Here is a 26,498-nt window from a genome sequence, read left to right as displayed (position 1 = left end):
GCGGGCCAGCAGGGTAACTGAAGTTGCGAGGTCTTCCGCGTCTGAGGAAACCCCGCCCCGCTCCGCCCCGCCCACCGCCAGCTCCGCCAATCCTCAGGCGCCATCGACCGCTCGGCTACCCAGGCACCTCCAATCAAGCACCTATATCCGGCCCGGGGCCTGGGCCCCGCGGTCAGGGGAGGTCAGTAGAGAGCCTATCGGAGCCAAGCTGGGGGCGTGGTCGGGGGCAGGGGGCGGGCGGACTGAGACCGCGGGGCGGAGCGCGCTCTGCGCAGTCGGGTGCGATTGGCCACCCCTGGCAGGAGCCGCACCTCGGACAGCAGCAGCGGCAGCCGCGGGAGGGTCCGTGTGGCGCCCGGCGGCGGCGACGGCGGCGGGGTCCTGCGTGACAAGAGTGGGACCAGACACCGGGACCGCGGGCGGAGGTCCGCGCGGCCGTACCCGGCACTGAGCGGCGCGACCCGGGGATCCTCCGGGGGACGAGCGGCAGAAGAACGACTCGGGAACAAGTGTGCGAGAGGAAGCGGCGGTGGCGACGCCGGGCCCGGGAGTGGTGACAGCAGGTCTGAGGTGAGAGCACCGGGGCGCGGGACGGTGACAGAGTGAGCCGAGGTGAGGGGACCCTGGGCGGAGTGAGGTCGGGAGGACTCGAGCGAGGACAGTTCGGGAGCGGGTTTGTCGGGACTGGGGAGAGGGGACTCGGAGAGGAGCGCGCAGCGCGGGTCTCAGCGGGGACCCCGAGAGGGCTTGGGACAGCGGGTGCAGTGGAGGGGGGCGTCCCCCAGAGGGCTTGGGACCTCGGGTGTGAAGGGAGGGAGGGGACTCCGAGAGGGGCCGGGACAGCGGGTCTCAGGGGAACCCCGAGACTGCTTGGGACAGCGGGTCCGGTGGGGAGGGGGGTCCCCGAGAGGGCTTGGGGCAGCAGGTCTGACGGGAGGGACCCCCGAGAGGGGCCGGGACAGAGGGTCTGGGGGCGGGGGGGTGGGAGGGCTCCCGAGAGGACTTGGGACAGCAGGTCTGACGGGAGGGACCCCCGAGAGGGGCCGGGACAGAGGGTCTGGGGGCGGGGGGGTGGGAGGGCTCCCGAGAGGACTTGGGACAGCAGGTCTGACGGGAGGGACCCCCGGGAGGGGCTGGGACAGGGGCCCGGGGGGGGGGTGTCTCCGAGAGGGCTTGGGGCAGCGGGTCTGATGGGAGGGACCCCCGGGAGGGGCTGGGACAGGGGGCCTGGGGGGGGGTGTCTCCGAGAGGGCTTACAAAAGCAGGTTTGATGAAAGGGACCCCCTAGAGGGGCCGGGACAGGGGGCCTGGGGGGGTGTCTCCGAGAGGGCTTGGGGCAGCGGGTCTGATGGGAGGGACCCCCGGGAGGGGCCGGGACAGGGGGTCTGGGGGGAGGGGGTGTCTCCGAGAGGGCTTGGGGCAGCGGGTCTGATGGGAGGGACCCCCGAGAGGGGCCGGGACAGAGGGCCTGGGGGGGGGGGGATGTCTCCGAGAGGGCTTGCAAAAGCAGGTCTGACGGGAGGGACCCCCGGGAGGGGCCGGGACAGCGGGTGTGAGGAGGACCCGGAGACGAGCTTCGGAGCGCGCGAGTGGACGTGGGAGAGGGGAGCGAGCCTGGGTCGGGGTCGCCGCGCTGAGTCAGGGACTGCGGGCAGCGCAGAGCGAGGGGACGCGTGCCACCCGCAGGGTCTGCAGTCAGCCGACCTCCTCGAGGGTGGTGTGTGAGACGTGGGACAGCCCGAGCCCTAGTGAGTCCGTGGAGCAGGGATTATGTAATGACACCTCTCCCAAGTAGAACGCAAGGGCCGGAGGGTCTGGCAGAAGCGCACAGATGTTGGCGAGAGCCAGAGGCCGCCTGCCCGACCTCTCGTTGGCCCCTTGGCTTCCCATTTGTTTCTCCAAGCTTGGCGTGGATGCCTTGAAAGCGAGGGGCTCCCTGACCTTGGTAACCTTAAAACCAGGACGTGAAAAGTTGGAGAGGGCTTCTCCAACTCACTACCTACCAGTTGAAAAGGAAAGGGATCCTTTTGGAGCCCCGTGTGGGATGGTGATGGTGATAGACCCTGCATGTCTCATTTTAGCTCAAGGAGCGAGGAAATGTTTTTAGGTTTAGCAGCACTTTGGTATCACTGTTTACAATGCAGGTTCAAAGGAACCAGACACTAAGTTTTGACTGTTTAGCTTTGCTGTGCTGGAGGCAGTGGGAAGGTCAAACTAAATTTTGAAAGGAGGTATTGGAGTCGCTAAGCTAACGGCACTTTGCAATGAGATTTCTCATCCAGAAAAAGCCACCAAGACTGAGCTTCAGGCACAGTTCCAGGACTAGCTAAGGAGAGAGATAAGCCTATTTAAACCAGAAACTGCCCTGGTAGGAGGCAAGGGTGTACCTATTAACATGCTGAAACCAACAGCCAAGAGCCAGAGAGGGTGGAAATTGGGGGGCAGCCTCCTACTTTGACGGATGTGAAAGTTAAACCAATGACCAGGCTAGTCGTTGGCAATACTTTGGCTATGTAAATACTGCCCTGACTACCTTTCACGTGTTCCCTTGAACGCACACGACTTGTTACAGTTGTACCCAGTAGTTTGGCATTTGAAATTTTTAATCTTTTTCTCTGGGTGTTGTTCCTCCTCACCCCTTCTCTTTGCGACTGATTTCTGTTTTTACAGGAGCAGACTTAGAAACGGGATGGTTTGGGGGAAATAATGGGGAATGTCATTATCATCTCACGGTTAGATATTTTCTTTGTTTCTGGTTTAGAATATGTCTTATTAGAAGCTTTCAGGGGCACCTGGGTGGCTCAGCCGGTTAAGCGTCAGACTTCAGCTCAGCTCATGATCTTGTCCATCCCGAGTTCGAGCCCCGAGTCAGGCTCTGTGCTGACAGCTCAGAGCCTGGAGCCTGTTTCAGATTTTGTCTGTCTGTCTCCCTCTCTCTCTCTCTCTCTCTCTCTCTCTCTCTCTGCCCCTCCCCCACTCGCGCTCATGGGTGTGCTCACGCCCGCGCGTTCTCTCTCTCTCAAAAATAAACACTAAAAAAAAATTTTTTTTTAAAGGAAGCTTTTGCTGTGTGTAATAATTGGCTGTTTCAACGGAGGGGGAAGACCTTATTTCCCAAAGACATAATGGAGAAGGCTTACATAGAACTGCCTATTCAAATCCAAGCCAGAAATTACTGAAGTCACTGTCATCAGGGTGATAGTAAATAGAAGACCTAAGGTGTGTTAAGTAGGATTATTTCATGTTAAATTTATTTCTCCAGAACCCTCAGCCAAATAAAGTAAGAAATAAAGTTCGTTAATGCAAGAGGTTATTTACAAGGGGCAATGTCTTCATTATGTAGCGCACATAACTTATGACATGGTCTGTGGAAGGCCTGGGAATCTCAGTACCAATAATTCTACAAAGTAATAGAAACGTCTGCGCAGATAAGCTCTTTGATCATACTTGTTAGCTCATTTCTGACTGGTACAAATGGTAGCCTCTTAAGACAAAACATTTAATTCCTTATAAGAGAAGAAAGTGTTCTGATACTCCCCTGAGTGATGACCAAAGCAGTCATTTCAGCCACATTACATTATGGTGCTGATCCAGAAACCACGAAGAGAGATTCATTGTAACAGAGTTTTTAGTGATAGAAAGGGCCTATAGTGACTTTTTATTACTTGGGGTGATGAGTGGGTGGGTAGGAATTCTGTGGGAATTTATTTTCATTAATTTCACAAAATAAAACTACACTATGAGAAACTATAAATATGTGAAGTCATTACATCTATGTTCATTTATACTGTTTCTTTTCAATTAGGGGCACCTGGGTGGCTCGGTCAGTTGAGCATCTGACTCTTGATTTTGACTCAGGTCATGATCCCAGGGTCGTGGGATCCACGCTGAGTGTGGATCCTGCTTAAGAGTCTCTCCGTCTGTCTCCCCCTGCCCATCTCTGTCTCTCTCCCCAGCTCACGCGCTCTCGCTTTCTCTGAGATAAAAAGAAATAAATAAAAATTAAAAATACACATGTACTGAAAAGAAGAAATTGAGGAGGAGCCTTCCACTTCCATATGAACTGTGGTTATAGCAACCACATAATTCAAGTCCTTGTTGGTCTGCAGTTCTCGAACTGTTCTTACTCTTTGTTTGGCAGGATTCAAGGACTACCCACTAAGTATAATACCCACTTTACACTTTTCTTTACCACTTGAGAGTACACAGGCAAACCATTGTCATCTCAGAGTCTGCCTTGATATCTAATTTGTTTTCATGTTTAAGCCAACCTGAAAAATTCTCATTGCTTGCCGGTGTTCATATTTGTTGGTTTCAGTGGCACAGGAGAACGAAAACTATTGATACTTTTATTTTAGAGTCTCAGTTAAAAGGCTCTTTCCTTCATAAGCTTTTCCTCTAGTCTTTGTTTCTTCCCTCCCTGCAAAAAGAAAACAGATTGACAGGCAGAAAGAAAGTCTCTCTCTAAAAGTTTTTTTTGTGACTTCCCTAGAGGAAGACTTCTTTTCAGTCTTCGATGAGATTCAATGAGCTCATCTTCCATGATCCCATCAACCAGAGAGGACAGTTTTGAATTAGCATTTTTGAGTTGTGAGATACTGTGCAGTTGCATTTGAGCTTAGGGAGTTTAGGTTGTGATTATTTAGCTTTATCATCCATTTAATTGGTTGCTTTGTTATTTATGAGAATATATTAAAAATTTGTTACCGTTTAGTAAACTCAGACTGAGAAAAAAAAACAAACAAGTGGTATCTATCAGTCTAGCTATCATTAAAGATATATTGAGTTTATGGGCCAAAATGTGATCTAACTCCTTTCTAAGCTATAGGCATCGAATTAAAAGCAACAACTATTTAGAATTTTTAGGATAACCAACAGGGATTACATTGATAAATTATCATTCCAGCTTTATGTTAAATTTACCTAAAAATTTTTTTAATGTTAATTATTTCAGAGAGAGAGAGACAGAGACAGAGCGTGAGTGGGGGAGGGCAGAGAGAGAGGGAGACACAGAATCTGAAGCAGGCTCCAGGCTCCAAGCAGCCAACACAGAGCCTGACATGAGGCTCGAACTCATGAACTGAGCGATCACAACGTTAGCCGAAGTTGGATGCTCAACTGACTGAGCCACCAGGCGCCCCTTACCTAAACATTTTATAAATCAACCTAACGTGTTTTTTTTTTCCCCATCTGACCTGAGATTTGATAAAAGACATTGAATCTCAATTATTTCTATCTTACAAGAGAATGATGTAGGGTCCCGTTTCTTGATTTGTTAACACAGATCAACCGCCTGTCCATTGTCAGCTATTCCACACAGACATATTTTTCATCCCCAGAGCGAGTGAGAAAGAGAATATGCCTTGGAATGGACATTTTATTCCTAGGAAAACCTGTTCCCATTAAACAAAGAGGTGTGGCCCATGTAGCATTAGGTACTAATACCGAGAATTGACATGCTGGAGTCTAGTCTTTGGGACCCTTTCCACTTCACCTGTAGCCTCAGTGAAATAATGGATAGCAAATTCAACCACACGATGTACATTTTGTTACATTTAATATTATAGTGAATTATCAAAGTGCCCACTGGAAGATTTCAGTTTTATTTTCATCCACTATTTCTGATGGACAATGGGATAAACCTTTATTTCCAGATCAAAGTAAGAGTCTGGGCACTATGCATTTATTTTCATATGTTTTAGCTTCTAATGACACTGGCTTATGTCCACAACAATCAAGGCTCAGGACAATTCAAATAGATTTTGTTTACCCATTACAATAGATGTCACTAACCAAGGCAGAATGCTTTCTTAAATAAACTAATAATCTAACTAGTTTGGCAGTAGACACACAAAATAGAATCATAGTTCATGGCCAATTTTCCATTCTGTTGTGAACATTCACCTTTACTTTTTGAAGGGTATGTGTGTAAATACTCAAATATTTGCAAAAACCACATATAGTTTTCATTTATTTTATTTTTTTAAATATAACTTATTGTCAAATTGGGTTATATCCAACACCCAGTGCTCATCCCAACAAGTGCCCTCCTCAATGCCCATCACCCACTTTCCCTCCCCCCCCCCACCATCCACCTTCAGTTTGTTCTCTGTATTTAAGAGTCTCTTGTATAAAACCACATGTAGTTTTTAAATGATCTAGGTCAAGAATTAATAGCACAGATACAAAATTACACTATTATGCTTCCTGTACCCTTACGTTTCTATTGTCTCTTGTGTAAAAGTTCTCTTCTGTCATTGCATACCAGTTCCTTGTTGACACCTGCTTGTCTTTTAGCAGCCAGTGAGCACTTCGAGGCAGTGAACTGCTAGGTCTTGCTCATCCTTGCATTTCCCCATTCCAAGTTTAGTACCAGGCACAAAGTATGAAGGATGCTCTATAAATGTGAATTGAATGAGTGAATGGATTAATGAGGAGCAAATTAGCAGATTATCTTTACGTTCACACTTTGTTTCTTACACACCGAAAGAGACAGGGATTCAGTTGGAACACGTGAGTGAATGTTAGCATTATCTATCTCTCGTATAAGAAACAGCATGATACATTGGAAGGAGAAAGGGCCTCACGCTCAGGCAGACCTAGGCATCTACTTTGGCTTTGTCACTATGCCAGCTGGTTTACCCTGGGTAAGTTACTTAAGTCTTAAAGCTCTCAATTCTCTCATCTGCCAAATAAGAATACATACTTCACAGTCTTCTTAAAAGGAATAAATGAAGCAGTTTACGTAAAGCGCTAAGCACACTGACAAGCACATGAAAGTGTTTAATAAATGGTAGCTGCCTGTTCATTTAATCACTCAAAACAATTTTTTTGTTGTTTTTGCTCTACTCCCAGCATCTAATCAGTTGCTAAATCTGATGGCTCCTGACTCCAAAAAGAATAATTAATAGATTCTCATATAGGGAAATTGAGACAGGGTAAATGACCTCCCATGGTCAGACAGACAGTGCAGACTTGACCCCCGCGACCTAGATCTGATTTTTCGACTCACTACACTTTCCACTTCATACCTCTCAGTGTTCCAAGAAGGAGCTAACGAGGCCCTTCATGAGGTGCTAGGGAAGGACGGCTGTGACAGTCTTCCAGTCTCCTTGGCATCCTTCTGATACACACTGTGGCTCCCTCACTCTCCCTAAAGCACAGCTCTGATTTTGTCATTCACGTGTTCAAAACCTTTAGTAATTCCCCATGGCCACATTTATCAAACTGTCTTTCAGTTTCTGTTGCTCCATAATCCGTGTGTGTGTGTGTGTGTGTGTGTGTGTGTGTGTGTGTGTGTGCGCGCGCACGCGCACACACGAGAGCATGTGTATCCTATGCCCCCACCAGACCAGCCTACTTACTAACTGAGCACTTACTGACTTGACATCTTCAGGTCTTTTGTTGCTGACATTTCTCTTCCCTAGAATGCCTTCTGCTTTTCCTTTTTCAGACCTACCTCTCAGGCCATCTTCCGTGAGGCCTTTTCTGATCATCCTCCTTGCTACTCTTTCCTTTAAATTCCTTAAGTACTTTGTGTATTTTCTTATTACATTAATATTCTCTCTGATTTTATATGATAGGGTTCATACTTACCTTTTCTAGGTGTCCATCTTTTTAATCTTAAAAGGACAGTGTCTTACACATCTAACCAAGTATGTTGCAACTAGTATCTGCTCAATAAATATTTGTTGAATTGTATTAAATTTAAATACTTAGTTTAGGTTCAAAAGTAATATTTAAATATAATTATTGCTGCCGGTGAAGAGAACAGAAATAATTCCTTTTTTAAATGTTTGTCTTGAGAGAGAAAGAGAGCAAGAAGGGGTAGAGAGAAAGGGAGACAGAGATCCCAAGCAGGCTCCACACTGTCAGCACAGAGCCTGACAGAGGGCTCGAACTCACAAACTTTGAGATCATGACATGAGCCAAAATCAAGAGTTGGACGCTTAACCGACTGAGCCACGCAGGCGCCCCAGAAATAATTCTTAAGTGAAGAATTCACTTCTGACCCTAGCACTTGGTAAAGTCAATGCCAGTGCTATCAAGTATTTGGAAACTTGTATGTTCATATGCAGCTTGATAATATTCCCTAAAGTGACCTTTGACTCTGAGTATGTAGGATTTGTTACTTTTGTTTCCTGATGATGTTTTCATCTATAAGGAATGAGTTCTAACTTCCTGTCTTTGGAAGTTTGTTTTCCTTTCTCTGGGTATTAGCAACAAATAAAATAAGATTCCCTTTCATTTGCAACAGAAGGCGGTTGGAGGTTGTTCAATTTGAGTCGGAGGTAGAGTCTGGGAGAGATCTAATACTCTGCTCTTTGGGAGCAAAGTTCCTTACTTTGTGATATAATTTGCAACTGTGAGCAAGTACTTATTGTTATGTCTACCTTCCATGTTGTATTCTTCTCCACAGTGCTTACTACCTTCTGACATACCAAGTATTTTGTTTATCTTATCTTTCTACCCTACAATGTAGACTATGAAAGCAGAGATTTTGATTTTGTTCATTGCCGTATTCCTGCCTGTAGAAGAGTGCCTACCATGTAGTAGGTGCTCAATAGATATTTGTTCAATGACTAAGTAGATCAGTTTGTCTTTGGTAATTCCTCCAATTTGTTGGCTAAAATTTAGAAGATTTTGTTATTTTAAATATAGGAAGTAAAATCCTGAGGAAGTGTAAGGCATAGCTTGGAAGAGTAGAGTTTACCTGTATGTTTTACTGTCTCTGGGTTTTACATTTGTCTTTGAGCAGACATGATTTTAATATATTTGTGTTTTATTGAACGCAAACAAAAGCCATTCCTACCACCACACCATATGATTGTGTCTCAGTCTGGCTAAAATCTAAGAAAACTGTTTATCGTAACAAAATCTAATGGAAGCTTGCTGGCATACCTCTTAAGCGTCAGAGGGTAATAAGACCAAAATTATAATAAAATTCATTACAGGGGCATTAGCTCATTAAAGGCACTTCACTTTGTTTGTCTTAGGTGCTAATTTTAACCTTGAAAATTGGTCAGATCAAGCTTCTGATATTGATTTGGGGTTATCAGTTTTCTGCATGTACAAGTAATTCGATTTGAAATGTGTTTTAAGCCTGAATTAGAAGTACTTAGTCACTGGTGACTCATGGTGAGAAGTTTTTCCTTTTCCCTGCTGGAACATATGCCATTGCCTCCAACCTGGCTTTTTTGAAACGTTGAAAATATAAAGAATCCTACTTTTATGTACTAGGTTCTGGAAAAGTTCCTCTAGGTTTGAGGTGGTGGCCTTAGTGACAATATTTTTTAATAACGAGCACTACCATTGACTTTCCAAATATCTGTACATTTTTTTTACTTTATGGGAATTTTCTCATCATATATGAAATTGTCAAAAGTCTACTAGATAGTGTGTGAATGACCACCAGGACTTTGTTTTGTTCATTATTTTTTTTAGTAATTATTTTCATGTTTGTTTATTTTTGAGAGAGAGAGCACAAGTAGGGGAAGGGCAGCAAGAGAGGGAGATATAGAATCTGAAGCAGGCTCCAGGGGCTGAGCTGTCAGCACAGACCCTGACGCATGGCTTGAATCCACGAACCATGAGATCATGACCTGAGCCGAAGTTGGACGCTTAACTGACTGAGCCACCCTGGCACCCCTGTTTTGTTCATTATTGTGTTCCTGGTGCCTAGAACAGTGCTTTGTACAGAGAAAGCAATTTACATATTCGTTGAGTGAAGTTACATATATTCTTAATGATAGCACATCTTAGAAAAATAATGAAAGTCTGTTGATGTAAATTTTCTCCAGCCCTGTTGAATTAGCTAATCGTCAATTTACAATCAACCAGGTTTGGGAGGCTCTTGAATTAGCCCAAGGTAGTTCTGCCCTAACAGCTCTTAGCATTGATTGTGCCAACCTGAAATCTCCCTTAGTGGTTCACTTGCAAAAGGAAGAGTAAATCGGCAACACCCATAGGCACTTGCACCTGTGGGAACCAATGGGCGTCCTAACAGGAAATGCTTTCAGCTTGCAATACCCATAGTAATGTGCAGCACCCAGGTCATGCTGTTTTTATCTGCAGTTCCTTATTAGGACTGTACAACGCTTCTTGAAGTTTTTAAATTTATGTTTAAAAGAGAATGATCTTTAAATTTGAGGAATAAAATGTGAATGGTTATTTTCCTCTCCCTCATTATCAAGGAATTGGTGAGTTGTCCTCCTTTGAGTTCTTTACCTTCTAATCTTGTGTCCCCTGAAATGTTCCTCTAGCACATGGGGAGAGGGGGAATGGAGAGTACATAAGTGTAATTAAAACTTACACTAGTATTATTATCAATAATAATGGGCAGTTCTAATATTTACAGGATACCATAATGGTAGGTATTGATAGAATTTCATAGATTTTTACCTAAGATTTGTTTAGCTCGAGTGAGTTTTCCTCTTTTGTAGGGACTGGGGAAAAAAATGTCAGGAAAAGTTTTTAGAAACTTCTTCCCAAAATGTCAAAACATAAAGCTGTATACATTAATGTAATGCTGTTAACGTTAGCTATCTGACCAGGAAGTACTTTCTTTAAGCCTCATGTATAAAACTGTGTCTATAATAACTTCCTTTCTCGGAATGAAGGTGCTGATAGCGTGGTGGTGTTCTTACAACTTAAGCTGAGCTCAGTTTTATTTTTCCTAATGAAAAAGTGGCAGCTTTTTAAAGAGAGCCATCTCTGGGGCAATCTTAACTTACTGTTGGAGCTAAATAAAGAATTTTTAAAGTATTTAATATGTCGGATTGGAGATGCAGGTCGTGCATTTGAGAAGATCTACTGTGAGTAAGCTTTGTGTTTTGTTTTACATTTAGCGTCTTATTATAAATATGGTTTGTGTCTAAACGTTGTTAATAAACTATTTCTTGAATTTCGTGTGAATATTTATGGCCTTAGCTCAACGTCCAGCTGAGAGTAATCAACCTCAAATATCACTGGATTCCTGTGCTCTATTTATTTTAATTTGTAGTTTGATATTCTACAAATAAATAGTGGGAATTTTTTTCAGAAATTGTTTTTTTTTTCTTCTAGATAAGTGAGGTAAATGCTGAGCTGCAAACAAAATATCAAAATCTTGTCAGAAGAGTCTTTTAAACAAAAATTTTAAATACAATGAAGGCTATTTTTGTTAAATGGGTGTAGTTTGTGCTTGTGATTGATACTCCTGTAAAACAGTGTTTCAAAATGAAGCTACTCAAAATGGCACCCTATTCATCCTAGAGATCTTAAAAAAGATCAAGGCCATGTCCCAATTTTCTTCTTTCCCAGCAAGGGAAAATAGGATAGAAAGCAGAGCAATTTCTTGAATGTTATACCAAATTTACAGACAGAAGAGTCAGAAGATTTGATCACATTTACCTTGTTTTATAATTTTTTTGTTTTGTTTTAGTACATAAGGTTATTTACTTATTAAAGTATAAAAATATCTTATCCGTGAGGTAATAATTTATGGGACTACTCTAGTCCATAAAATGAAATTAGATGAAGTAGGAAAGTAAATAATTTTTTTTAACAGCTCGTGGTTTTTATGTTGAAAAGTTAATGCAAAATATTTTATAAGCCAGGAAAGCTACTTTAATAATTTCTTTACCAATTTTACTCGCTCTTAGAACAAGGTTTAAATGAAATGTATATAATCCTGACTTCCAAACTCTTAATACTGTATGTGTTAGATGTGTAAATTAAAGTCTAACAATTGTACATAAGGATGCATTTTCATTCGAGAAGCATTGCCGTGGATGTGACCAATTTGAGGCCTCTAGCCTTCTGATATATAAATAAGGAAATTAAAACTTTCAAATAATCTTTGAAATGTGATGGTATAGAGCATGTGGGTTTTTTTTTTTTTTAATTTATGAACGTTAAACACTTTACAGTTTATGTTTCAGCTTTTATAGATAGGGAGGCCTTTTATAGATTGTTATATCAGCGCTCCACAAACATCCCAGTCATCGCTTGCATAGGGGTGGGGCAGAGGAAGTAGGTGGGGCTTCACGGTAGTGACAGATTATTGCAGATTATATGGCTGCCTGCCAAAGCGCCACTGGTTGGAAGAGTGGAAGTTACTAACTGCATCTATTAATTTGTACATGTTTTATTTGTAACCATTTAAAACTGCTGGTTTCATACACAGGTGACAAATGTTAAACTTTGAATCACTTGACATCTGCTTAATGTTCGGTTCTTTAGTTTACCTTGGTCGTATTCCTTGCACAGTCTGCCAAGATCACACTGACCATTTTGCGGAAGACGGTGTGTTAGCAGAAAAAAGGGGAGGGGCGCACAGAACTTTAAACGATAACTGCTTTACTCTCTAGTTAAAGTGTTGCAGGGTTAAAATGTAAGGTGTCCCATCATGCTTAGGCAATTTATATAAAATCCTAATAAAAACAATCATGCCTTGTGAATGAGTTTGTAGTTTTCGATTGTATTGGTTCGGTTTGAAATTGAGATTCCTACTGTTGCAACATAAAAGGAAGCTTTGTAGAGGAAATATGACATCTTTGCCCAGATGCATAAAGAGGGAATTAACAGTGGGGAGTTATTATTAGAGGGGTCTTCTTATGAATATATTTTATGTACTGAGAAGTATCTCTCAAAGTTTAGTTTCTATTTCAGGGTCACTGGCAGAAGTTAAATAGGTTGCTCAGTTGGATAGTCTAATAAAAAATTACTTTTAAAAGCATTTTGATGTCACCAACCAGCCTAGTTAGTCTTGATCTGGCTGATCTCAGTGATAGCATTTTTTAAAAATGTAACCAAATTGAGAAGATACTGAGATGCTGTGAATACCATCAAATAGCCATGTAATATAAGTGTCCTTCTAAGAGAGAGGCCAGTTAACTTCGTTCCCTAGCAGTGTCCCACTGTCCTTCAGGAATAGAGTGCACTGTTTTCAGTATAAGGAAAGCTTAGAAGTGAGTCAAGGAACCTGTCCACTTGTATCACTGACAGTTATTAAATGTTCCTCCCTAACTCTTTTACACAGGGAGTAACATGTCCAGGTTCCTTATATCTGTTACTTTTGGTTTCAGTAACATATGTTTGGGGTTTGCAGTATAATAATTAACAAGAGCGTATCAGATGAGCATGTCTGGCACATGCAGCTCACTAACTTTGTGACCTTATACAAATCCCTTAACTCTTGAAGCCTTGGTTTCTTCAACTGTAAAATGGACACAATCATAGTACCTACTTTAGGGATTGTTGTGAGGATCAAGTGAAATTATGTATTAAAGGAACAAGTTTGCGCGTTGTAAAAGAAGAGCTCGGCGATGGGCGCCTGGGTGGCGCAGTCGGTTGAGCGTCCGACTCCAGCCAGGTCACGATCTCGCGGTTCGTGAGTTCGAGCCCCGCGTCGGGCTCTGTGCTGATGGCTTGGAGCCTGTTTCCGATTCTGTGTCTCCCTCTCTCTCTGCCCCTCCTCTGTTCATGCTCTGTCTCTCTCTGTCCCAAAAATAAATAAACGTTGAAAAAAAAATTTTTTTAATAAAAAAAAAAAAAGAACTCGGCGAATGATAGTAGCTATGGTTACTTTTGCCGTTTTGGGACATTTCAGTTCTTATTCACAGTTCTACCAGAAAATGGTCGTGGGAAGATAAATAAAACAATACATACAATAATGTATAGATAATAGAGTCATTCTTACCATAGAAGTATTTAGGGAGTACCATGGGAACACATGAATGAAATCTACATATCTTACCTGTTTACACTACTCCTCTTACCACGTTATATACTGCCCATCCTAAGGGGAGAGGGGAAGCAGGGGAAGAGTTGACTGTAGATTTAAGTAATTATTAGTATAAAAAATTAGTGAATGTGCCAAATTTAGCTTTAGTAACATGTGGCTGGGGTTTTTTTTTATATGAAATTTATTGTCAAACTGGTTTCCATACAACACCCAGTGCTCATCCCAACAGGTGGAGGGTTTTGTTTTGTTTTTTTTTAAACTTTTTTCATGTTTGTTTACTTTTGAGAGAGAAACAGAGCATGGGGTGGGGAGGGGCAGAGAGAGAGAGAGAGAGAGAGAGAGACACAGAATCCAAAGCAGGTTCCAGGCTCTGAGCTGCCAGCATAGAGCCCAACGTAGGGCTTGAACTCACGAACTGTGAGATCATGACCTGAGCTGAAGTCAGAGGCTTAACCTGCTGAGCCACCCAGGCGCCCCTGTTGTTGTTTTTCACTTCTGAGAATTTCCTCCCAATTTGATATAGCTCAGCTTAGGAAAGCAACATGGCAAAGTGTTGATTTCTTAATTTATTTTCTCAACAGAATTTGTTTTCTTCTGACTGGATCACTATCATAAAGTTAAAAGTATGTCTCAAGATTTTAGATCAGCTCAAAAAAAGTTAGGTTTTTTAGGGGTGTTGGTTTGGTTTGGCTTTATTTGGGTGGAACTAGACAATAAAGAATATATACACTTGAATATAAATAAGAATGTTTTTGTTTTCACTGTCTTAGTGTCGGGGGGTTCATATCCTGTAATGGGTCAGTTAACTTTATGTATTGGAAAACAACCAATTGTTACATAAGCAGACTTTCATGGTTCTGTGTTAACAAAGCAGATGTGAAATCTGGGGGCATCTACGGTAAATTCACCAAAGAAAGCAATGAAACTACTTATAGGGTATTTGAAAGACATTTAAGCTTTGTGAATATGTTTTTAGTGTTGGAAATATCCAAGTCTTAATCTGTCGTGCAACTTCTTTACCCAGTAGGCAGCCATTACATTAGTCTGTGTCTCATCCCCGCTTCTGGTACCCCCTAATTTTACAGTCTCAAGGCCCAGCACACTGCCACTGGAAGATCTGTGTATCTCTGTGCACCTGTCTTACTCAGACCCTTATGGCCTCATTCCTGGATTACCATAGCTGCCTTCCTTCATTTCCATCTGTTTTTTTCCAGCTCATCCTGATGAACCTTCTTTAAATGCTACTCCTCCCCTTTTCAGAAAGCTTCACTGGTTCCATGTTTTCCACCACATTAAATCTAACCTCTTCTGCCCGACTTTCAACGCCCTTGCTAATCTGTCCCACACTACTTATCCAGCTTCATTTCCTATGTTCTTCGCTCTTTCTGCTCTATTGAGGTCAGTCTGTCTCTGCAACACACCATAGTCCTCAGAGTCTGCGCCTCCTGTACTGTATCTACTTCACTCAAAAAGCCCTCCTTCTCTCTGCCTATTCAAATTTTACCTTTTCTTCAAGACCCTGTGTAAAGTTTCACTTCCTGTTTGAAGTAAACTCAATTTTGCTGCAGAATCCCAGATTTTTAAGTTAGCAAACCAGTGAAAGAAAATGTGCATAGCATCTTAAATCATTCAGTTTTACCTTCACTAATGATGTAAACATTTTGAGTACAAGGACCACATCTTACACTTAAATATTACACGGTTCCTCGAAGAATTCTGAGGCACCTGACCTTGATGTGAAGGAAAAGAAAGTAAATCTATTTCACTCTGCCTATCTAAAGTAAAGTCAACAATCCTAATATTGAAGAGACATGAATGTTTTTCCAATTTGGGTCAGGTCTGTCACCTCACTTAAAAATGTGAGGCAAATGAAGACAGTTTTATAACTGAATATAGATTGACATGTTTCCTTTATGAGAAACGGTGTGTGTGTGTGTGTGTGTGTGTGTGTGTGTGTGATTTTATTTCCTTCATTAATAGCCAGCTTCCCTTGGAGAGGTTTAGTTTTGATATTAACAACTTTCCATCCTGTCACTGTAGATTAAATATGACCAATAAGTTTTATGTAATCAAGAAGTATTCTTACCCAATTCGTTAAGTAACCTAAGTATAAATGCCTACTGTGTATAACGTTAGGCTCTGTGAAGGGATATTGAAGTTACTTATATATGATCCCTAACCTCAAAAACCGTTAAGGAATTCTATTAGAGAAAAAATATATACTCAAAGCTTAAGCATAACAATACTTGTTACTTCATTTGGATGTCTGTTGTTTTACTTCTCAATGAGTCTCCTCTCTTTTGAAATAATACATGCCTTCCTTGTATTGATGCCAAAGAGCATATAGGACAAACAAATGAAAAAAAATTTTTAAGCAAACTCCCATTGTTATTTTTCCAGTTTTATTGAGGTATAATTGACCTGTAACATTCTATTAGTCCAAGGTGTACAGCATAATGATATGAGTTATGTATCTGTTGTGAAATGATCACCACAATAAGTAACTGACACCATTCACCTCACATAGTTAAACTTTTTTTCCTTTGTGATGAGAACTTTTAAGATTTACTCTTAGCATCTTTCAAATATACAATATTATTAACTATAATCACCAGACTGTACATTACATCCCCAGAACATGTTTATCTTATAAGTGTTTACCTTTCCACCACCTTCTCTCATTTTTCCCCACCCTCTACCACCTGCCACTGGCCACCACCAATATATTCTCTGTGTCTATGAGTTCACTTTTTTTTAGATTCCACATGTAAGATCATACAGTGTTTTTTTTCTCTGGCTTATTTTACTTAGCATAATGCCCTAAAGGTTCATCCATGTTGTCACAGATGGCAGGATTTCCTTCTTTTTTAAGGCTGAATAATAATCCACTGTATACAGATACTGCATTTTCTTTATCCATTCATTCATTGATGAACCCTTGAATTATTTCCATGTCTTGGCTATTGTAAATAATGCTGCAATGAACATGAGAGTGCAGATATCTTTTCAAGGTAGTGATTTCATTTCCTTTGGATATGTATCCAGGAGTGGCATTGCTGGATCATGTGGTACTCTATCTTTAATCTTTTGAGGAACCTACATATTGTTTCCTATAGTGGCTGCACCAGTTTACCCTCCCACTATTTTTTGTACATGCCTTCCTTTGTATTGAGCATAAAGGACACCGAGATGTCAACTTTTAAAATACAGAATATTTTACATTTGTGAAAGTATGGATACTTGGAAATGTCTAGTCAGTGCTTTGGATTTTGTGCTGATGCTTGGTTTTGTATACTACCTTTTGTCGCAGAGATCAAGGTTAAATAACTCTGTAAAGTACTATTAGTGTCCACAGGATACGTGCTATAAGTCCAAGATGCCATCCATATATAACAAGAAAAGCTGCTTAGATAACATACCAATGATAAAAAGTTGAAATTATGGACTATTCAATACAGTTTAGGATTTTTAAAAATAATTTTAAGCATGCACAATAATAGTATTTTTCATTTATAAGGGGCTTTAGAATTTATGTAATGATTTCACATTATTTCATGAGTCTCACAGCTTTGTGAGGCATTATTGTTCTCACTTTATAGATGAGACCATTGAGGATGAGAGAAGGTAAGTGATATACTTAAGATCACACAGCTAGTAGGTAAGTGGCAGAGTTGACTTAAACCCAGATTTGCAGACTTAAAAGTGAGACCTCTTTTTCTTTATACCACAGATCCAAATTGAATTATTTGGAGGGTGTGTGTGTGTGTGTGTGAGTGTGTGAAACTCACACATTTTTCCTCTTTCCAGTTAAGATAAAATTCACATAACATAAAATTTGTCATTTTCAAGTGCAAAATTCAAGTTTTTAGTATATTCACAATGTTATGCAACCATCATCACTAATTGCAGAACATTTCCATCACTCTAAAAAGCATCCTATCTCAATTACCCCCATCCCTTGGCAACCGCTAATTTTATGTCTTTATGGATTTGCCTACTCTGAACACTTAATATAAATGGGATCATAACATGTGAATTGTTGGATCTGACTTCTCCATTCAGCATAATGTTTTCAAGGGTCATCTGTGCTATAGCATGTGTCAATGCTTCATTCTTTTTTATGGGTGAATAATATTCCATCAGATGGATAGACCAGTTTATCCATTCATCAGTTGATGGACATTTGAGTTGTTTCCACTTTGGGGCTATTATGAACATTCTTACGCAAGTTTTTGTGTGAATATATGTTTTCAGTTCTCTTGTATATATACCTAGGAGTAGAATTTCTCATAATTATTTTTGTAAAATAATTCAAATGGAAGTACTTGGAAATTATTTCTTTTGAGTCATTTATTCACAACCATCTCTCTCTCTCTCTCTCTCTCTCTCACACACACACACACACACACACAGTAGTGTTTATTTGGCTAATTTGTTTCCCACATCTGATCTGCAGAAGTAAGGCAGAGGCAAGATTTAGTTCAGATCCTGGATAAGAAGTCTCTAATTCTAAGTGAATGTAATCTGAGTCCAACACTGCCTGCTATATTCAAGATACTGTGGAGTACAAATAAGTCAATATTTCTACTGCTAGTCATATTCAATTAATGGAATCAAGAAATGTTCATGTTCTTTAAAAGTAAGGCAACATGGCATCAATGCCACAAGAAGTTAATTACCTATACAAGAGGAAGGAAGAGATCGCTTCTGCACTAGGGAGATGGGGTAACTTGGAGATAGAATTTGAGCTGAGTCTTGAACACTAGGTAGCTTTTCAGCAGGTGTGGTGAGACACGGTGTATTTTTTTGCCTGGCTCAGGCATTGTGAATAAATATAGGATATGTAGGGACAGTGGAAAATCAAAGGCTCTTGAATCATGTACAAAAAGGTTTGAACTTTGAACAGTAGATAGTGGGGAGCCATTTAAGGTGCTTGAATAGAAGAGACTGATGCAATCAGAGCCTCTGAAAGATGACTCCATCAGAAGTTGGTAAAGCAACTTAAAGAAAGAGATTAGGAATGAGAACCTGGACTGGTAATGAGGTTCTGGAACTAGGACAGCCCCAATGCAAAGAAGAAAAGCAGCGTGTGAGATTTATTGAGGACATTGGCATTTGAGGAGAGATAGCTGAGAGCATAAGAGTAAATCCGATCAATAAGAGGAAGTGCAGAGAGAAGAGAAGGGGTCTACTACAGACCCTTGTGTTAAGAGGTAAGCGAAAGAAGATGAGCCAGGAGAGGTGAGTTGGAAAAGAGCCTCTGGAGGAAGGTGCCACACAAGCCAAGAAACAAGACGTTCCATAAAGGTTGTGATATGGAAGGATAATGACCTGAGAAGGATTCTGTTGGATTTGGAGATTAGGAGTTGAGAGCTAATGGATCCTCGGGAAAATTTCCTGTCCTCTCAGTAAATGATACCTTGAGCATATCGTAAGCCAAAAGGAGTCAGTGAAGAGAAGTGGAAGATTTAAGAAAAGTAAGAAGAGTGGATTAATGAAATGAGAAGGTGGTAGGATACAGAATTAAAAGGCCATTTTTTGGTGTTGTTGGGGGAGAGGTGGTTAACCTGTAAAAGGAAGACTAAAGAATGAAGTCAACCGAGTATATAGAGAAATTTTAAGACGGAATGGAGAAAAATGGAGGAAGCTTACATTGAATGGCCTCAACATAGAATTCATAGTATTATTGCCAATTAGTAGCAATATAGACAGTTAGAATTAGAAAATACCATGAATTACCTCAGGCATATAGAGAAAGATGACATTCTGTCTTTCCATTCTATATAAATATTTCACTCTCTTAGCTGTGTGCTGTACATCTTTGCCATTACTTTTAAATGCCTTTTCCTCTCCAAAGCATATCAGTGTGATGTAATACATAGACTATCAGTTATGCCTTGTTGAGTCCATTTTTCTGCTAATTATTCAAGGTGTGTATTTTGAGTGCTAATAATATTGGCAACTCAAGTACAGTATTTTGCTTAAAAATTAGTTCATAAATCTGTTTGAAGTTTTTAATATAAATATTTTTTTTCTCTAAAAGATGCCCCGAACTGATGATTATTGTGTTTTCTGTAGAATAGAAATTTGTTAGCAATTCATTATGGGGTAACAGGCACTGTGGAAACATTGTAATCTGCACAATATTTGGTTAAAAGTAACAATGATGACTATATGTCACTTTGAAATTATAAATTTCCCTGTTGTAAGATGTTATGAAATCACTTCCTTGTGAGTCCTGAAGTTTGGAGTTCCCAGCAAGAACACTTGTTGGTAAATGAGTAGAAATGGAAGCAGATGTCTCCCTTGTTCCCTTTAATGTTTTCTCCTATTCTCCACAAGATGGTGGGAAACCCTTGACCCAAGAGAGCTCGTCAGTAATTTTTAACAACTCTATAAGCAATATGTGCTTTTCATTTTAATAAATAGAAAATGTAGATGAGTAATTAGAAGAAAATAAAAGTTATCTTCTATACCTAAATGTATTTTGACATATAACTTCCCAGACTTTTTTTCATTTTTTTTTTTTTTTTAATAGCAATTGGGGGTTGCCTGGGTGGCTCAGTCAGTTAAGCGTTCCAACTCTTGATTTTGGCTCAGGTCATGATTTCATGGTTCATGAGGTTGAACACCTCCCCACCTCTCCATCAGTCAAGCTCCGTGCTGACAGCACAGAGCCTGCTTGGGATATTCTATCTCTCTCTCTCTCTCTCTCTCTCTCTCTCTCTCTCTCTCTGCCCCTCCCTGGCTCATGCTCTCTCTCTCAAAATAAATAAACATTTAAAAAATAAAAATAGGGATTATGAAGGTTATATGGCATTATTGTTTTTATAAGCTTTTTTTTATTTTAACAGCAGTATGTCATAATAATGTATAAACACATTCGAATTTCTGTGCCTAAATGTACTGCCTCCACGTCATTTCAAGACAGCATTGCTTTATGGATATTCAAGGTGGATTTTGGGGGGGTTAGTTTTTATTCTCACAAATTGTTCTAAATGGCTCCTTAGTTATTCTATCCCCAGTACAACTCTAGTTTTTCCAGTCAGAAGATTCTACAGCAGATGGACCATCACAACATGGTTTCCAAGATCATGTTTTGTTTCATTTTCAAAACGGGTGGGAGAATAGCATATTCTACTTTATGTCCCAACAAAGGCTCCCATTGCTAAAGAATATGTCCTCTTTCCCCACCCACTAGAAGCACAAGCTAATAATGTCGACAATTCTGTCAACCAACAAGGGTTTGAAAGGATGCATACTTATCTCCCTAAACACATGGCTTTTTCCTTGGCCCTCATCTGCTCCAGAGAAACTCCAGCTCTCTTTCCCTTAGACTATCACCAGCCTTCCTTCCTCTCATATTTCTGCCTATTCAGGATTTTTTTGCTGTTTTTCAATTTTTTCATTCAAACCTCTTGGTTCTAAGCTAGGATCATCATTAAAAGGAGAAAGACTTTGGATTTGTCCAAAGTAGTCAATTACTACAGTCTTTTAATTAATGAATATTTTGTTCCCATTATTATAAAGGCTATATTTCAGCCACCTTAATTTATTCTATTTTGTATTAAAAAAAAAAAAAACTGTATCCATGGGGCGCCTGGGTGGCTCAGTTGGTTGAGCGTCCGACCTCAGCTCAGGTCATGGTCTCGTGGTCTGTGAGCTCGAGCCCTGCAGCGGGCTCTGTGCTGACAGCTCAGAGCCTGGAGCCTGCTTCGGATTCTGTGTCTTCCTCTCTCTCTGACCCTCCCCCATTCATGCTTTGTCTCTCTCTGTCTCAAAAATAAATAATCATTTTAAAAAATTAAAAAAAAAAACTGTATCCTGATCTGACCCTAAAAAATAGATATTTTTATTCTCACCATACTGAAAGTTCTACTTCAAATTTATTTCACTACAGTAAATATGAATGCAAGTGTAGAAGGTTTTTAGTAGGTTCAGTAGGCTTGGTTTTCAACATTTTATGTAATGGCTAGGTGATTGAGTAGACCAAGCTTATAAAATTTGCCAAGTGATCCTTAACTGGCTAGCATTTTAGAAAAAACAAATTAAAATTGTTAATTGTCCTTGACAAGGTGAAGGGGTGCCTGGGTATTAATGAGAAGTTAACAAGAGGACTTAGAAGTTAACCAAGTGATTCAATGAAGGACTAAAAAAAAATGAAACAGGGGCCTCCAGACTTTCAGAAAGCATGATAGAAAGAGAAATAGCCTTACTAGATATAGTATTGTTAAGTGTGGGAAAGTAAACTACTGTTACCATTTAAAAGGCTATAATACTGTTAGTAGTATTAATAAAGCATGATTTCTTTTGCAGTTAAGAAAAAAAAGTTTTTTGGTTATTTTCACTAGTTTCTGATATGTATTGAGAGAGAGAGAGAGAGAGAGAGAGAGACAGATGCATGCAAGTGATAAAAAAAATAGGACTGTGAGATCAAAAAGTTCTAATTGCCACATATCTTTCATATTATTGAACATACCATAAAGTGATAGTACTGATACCACATTTCTCAGACGGAAGTTCCATCATTGTCAAAGTATGAATAGGTATTGTTGATGTGAACACTGCTTCTCCCTTGTGACCCAGGTAAGATGGATGGTTGTGTTAGAATGTGGTGTTCCGTCTGTTCTATATATTAACAGAGATTTACACCTGCTCTTTGTATAGTAACTGAACAAATCAGCTCTATAATTGCCTTACCTGAATCTAGTGGATTACATTTACTATGACACTTGGTTTTACTTTGTTTTGAAAGAATCAAGAGCTTGAGTTTTTGTATTTTGGCAAATGAGAAGAAAAAAATTGGAATGTACACAGGATAAAGGGCCATTAGTACATTAGGGACTCCGGGGGGGAAATAAGTGAAGTCAATATAAATATTAAAAATAGGGGCACCTGTGTGGCTCAGTCGGTTAGGTGTCTGACTTCAGGTCATGATCTCACAGCTCGAGTGAGTTCGAGACCCGTGTCGAGCTCTGTGCTCACAGCTCAGAGCCTGGAGCCTGTTTTGGATTCTGTGTCCCTCTCTCATTCTGCCCCATCCCTCACTCATGCTCCGTCTGTCTGTCTGTCTCTCAAGAATACATAAACATTAAAGAAAAAATAAAAATAAACAGGATCAGAAGTCAGGCCATTGTCAATGTTCTAAATTTGTAAGTGTATACAGGGTTTCTTATGTTGTAGAACTTGGAACAAATAAGTTCTAGGGAATTTTTACAAGACTCTCTGAGTTTAAAAGACAACACTAAATCTCCAAAATTGCCATCTCTAAATTACTGTCGTTAAGTACTTTCTTTAAATTAAATGTATTGCGAGTTTAATTTGGTATCATTCTGACATTTTATTCTGTGGTTTACTAACGCACCTAATGCAGTTCCCTGTACATATCAAACAATAAGTATTTAAAATTATTTCTGGGTATTCTAAGTCCTAGGTTTAGTGTAAAATGTCACATATATGGAGTACACTGAGAATCCTGAATTTCTATAACAAATTTTTGTTTTTGATGAATGAATTTACTCCACCCTGAAGTGCTATCTAGATTTTACCAATGCATGTGGAAGGGACCAGCATGTGTGTGTGTGTGTGTGTGTGTGTGTGTGTGTGTGTGTGTCTTTACTTTTTAAACCTGAGAAATATGAATAGAACTTGATATCCAAATTTTTGAAGACCTAATAATTTCTAATTGGGTTTTACAATGTCTCACAACAGAGTACCATCTGATATATGTATTACATATTTTGTTTACTGATAGCACACAAGTTTATAATTCTTTGTTATGTTATCTGAGGGAAGAGTCTGGCATTTACTATGTTCATTTCTGCAGGCTTCTCAGGATGAGAACCTTTATTCTAACCTTTATTCTTTCAAAATTTGAACTAAATGTACTTCCTTCTTGTATAAAAAGATCTTTTCAACACACTGGAGAAAATATTAACTTTACCAAGCTTTCTAAGAGAATAAAATTCAAAGTTATTTTATGTTGTGCTAATGAAACTTTTATTTACCATTTTTACAGAGTAGTGTCTTTTAACAAATTAGAATATAGTCTGTAACTATCAGCAGTTTGATGCCTCAAGCTAGCTTCTCACTGGCAACACCAATAATATAATAATATCAAAGCCGCCGACTCTCTGAGATGAGGAAGCCACATGGTCCCTCCCAACTCTGAAATCCTGTGATTTCAAGCTAATTTCAAATGAAGGAGGAAGTCTTTAGCTAAAGTAAAACAGTGAAAATGTTAAAACAAGCAAATGAGGGATTACAAAAGAGTTTTGTTAGCACGGTTTAGTGGACTTCCTTGATAAAAATCTTATAACCATTATTATAGGCAGTTTTGTAGTTAAAACTACGAGCAAAGAAGGAAATGTTTTGAAAACAGGCAAAACTGAAATCAACCCTTCCCTTTACTTTTTTTTTCTCCCCTAAGTTAGCTTAGTTTGACCATGTGCCCATACATTTGTAGCACTCATATCAGTGCCGATCAACATTGTCCTGCTAGAGTGACAGTCTGGTTACTCACTCCTTTTATATTAGATTTAATTATTTAAATTTGTTAAAACTTACGAGTTTAATTTTTAAGATATATTATTGCTGTTAAAATAAAATTTGGACAAATAACTATTTGTACCTGACTTGGACTTGGATAAAGGACAGTAGACTAAAAAAGAAATAGGCAATCTGGGAAATTTAAATTTTTGACCTTATATTTGATGACATTAAAGTTTTATTGTTAAATTTTAGGTACACTGATGGCATAGTTATTATGTTTTCAAAAGCTTTTTTTTATATGTACAGTCTGAAATGTTTATGGATGAAATGGCATTTATTTTGCTTCAAAATAATGGAGAGCAGAGTGGGGAAATGGGTGGGCCATGAGTTGACAAATTAAAGCTGGGCATGAGATAGTTCATCATATTATTCTATCAACATTTATGTTTGACATTTTCCATAATGAAAAACTTCCAGGGGCGCCTGGGTGGCGCAGTCGGTTAAGCGTCCGACTTCGGCCAGGTCACGATCTCGCGGTCCGTGAGTTCGAGCCCCGCGTCAGGCTCTGGGCTGATGGCTCAGAGCCTGGAGCCTGTTTCCGTTTCTGTGTCTCCCTCTCTCTCTGCTCCTCGCCCGTTCATGCTCTGTCTCTCTCTGTCCCAAAAATAAATGAACGTTGAAAAAAAAAAAAATTTAAAAAAAAAAAAAAAAAGAAAAACTTCCAAAGAATAACATTTAGTAGGGGCGCCTGGGTGGCTCAGTCCACTAAATGTCTGACTTCAGCTCAGGTCACGATCTCATGGTTGGTGAGTTCGAGCCCCACGTCGGGCTCTGTGCTGACAGCTTGGAGCCTGCTTCAGATTCTGTGTCCCCCTCTCTCTCTGCCCGTCCCTCACTCATACTTGGTCTCTCTCAAAAATAAACGTTAAAAAAAACCATTTCATACCCATCTATGAAGTTTTATATGCAGAGCTGTCTGAAATGTCTTTATTTTTTGCAAAATGGAAGAAAAGCATTACCTACAATAAATTCCACACCTTTCCATTCTCTTCTCATAATCCATATTCCCTGATTGTCTCTTTGCTGTCAGCAAAGAGCTGTTAAAATTGTCACATGGTAGGAAAAGAGCAGTGGGGAGAAAGTCACTTCATTGTGCCCAGGAGGAATCCTATTTAACGCCTTTGCTCTTCTTCCAGCTCCAACCTGTAGAGAATTTTCTTTCTACCTCTTTTTTTGGGGGTGGAGAGGAAGGCAGGCAGCCTTCAACGTAGCCTTCAACGGTCAACAGACCGTTCAACTGTGTCTACATGTTATCACAAATATATGTGTGCACAGAAATTGTGTGGAAAGTACTTATTCTCCATAATTCAGACTTATAATTTATTCTCTACAAAGATCAATATTTTAGTTACCAAAGTTCCTACCTGTTGCTAAAATAGTCACTTTGTGTTTTAAGAGAAATAAGGGCCATTCCTCAATAGCATGTGGAAAATGATCATTGTTGATGGTCAAAATATTAATAAATCGACCACGACATGCAAGGTTTTGTGAAATATGAAGAATAGTCTATTATTTCAAAGTTTTAGAAATTGGGAAAAGGGGGAGTTTCAAATCAACTAAGTAGCATGTTTGTATTGGAAGAATCTGCAGAAAAGAACAACTAAAGTTCTCAATAAATGTCTCCACTTCACAGTCCCATGATAGGATTCATTACACAGATTTAAGGATAACAAGGCTGTAAACCATTCACGCCAGTAATTATGAAGACTTAGCTTCCACAAACTCAGTACCTTTGGGAACTGAGATTTTTGGTAAATTGAATCCAATGAAGAACTGAGAATTTTTATTCACTTCAAGCCCTTGTCTTGGTTTCTCAGCCTCTCTCCCTCCTCCCTGCTGTGCATCCTCCTCACTGCCATCCAAATTAACTTTCTTTTTTTTAAATTTTTTTTCAACGTTTATTTATTTATGGGACAGAGAGAGACAGAGCATGAACGGGGGAGGGGCAGAGAGAGAGGGAGACACAGAATCGGAAACAGGCTCCAGGCTCCGAGCCATCAGACCAGAGCCTGACGCGGGGCTCGAACTCACAGACCGCGAGATCGTGACCTGGCTGAAGTCGGACGCTTAACCGACTGCGCCACCCAGGCGCCCCCAAATTAACTTTCTAAAAGACAAATCTGAGCATCATCTAGTGGCTTCAAAAACTCCAGCGTCCCCACATTGTTCATGCAAGAGCCCGAACTGCCTTCACATAGCATCCACAGTCACTCCTGGCCTC

The 26,498-nt window shown here is 40.3% G+C and overlaps 1 protein-coding gene across 3 annotated transcripts in view; it reads left to right on the top strand.

The window, feature by feature from the left end:
• The first annotated feature begins 318 nt into the window (after nt 1-318).
• The window catches only part of TAOK3 (TAO kinase 3), a 183,702-nt gene continuing 157,522 nt past the window's right edge, over nt 319-26,498 (top strand). The window contains exon 1 of one of the 3 annotated variants that reach the window (XM_043557718.1): nt 319-570. The gene's annotated coding sequence lies outside the window, so the exon portion shown is untranslated. Of the gene's footprint in view, nt 571-10,085; nt 10,200-10,593; nt 10,815-26,498 lie in introns of those variants that run through there. The other 2 variants (XM_043557721.1, XM_043557719.1) reach the window with 2 other exon arrangements.

This window comes from Prionailurus bengalensis, chromosome D3 (assembly GCF_016509475.1).
Source record: "Prionailurus bengalensis isolate Pbe53 chromosome D3, Fcat_Pben_1.1_paternal_pri, whole genome shotgun sequence".
Taxonomy (NCBI): Eukaryota; Metazoa; Chordata; class Mammalia; order Carnivora; family Felidae; genus Prionailurus; species Prionailurus bengalensis.
The sequence above is the reverse complement of the archived record's forward strand: the minus strand, read 5'-3'. Positions and strand labels throughout refer to the sequence as shown.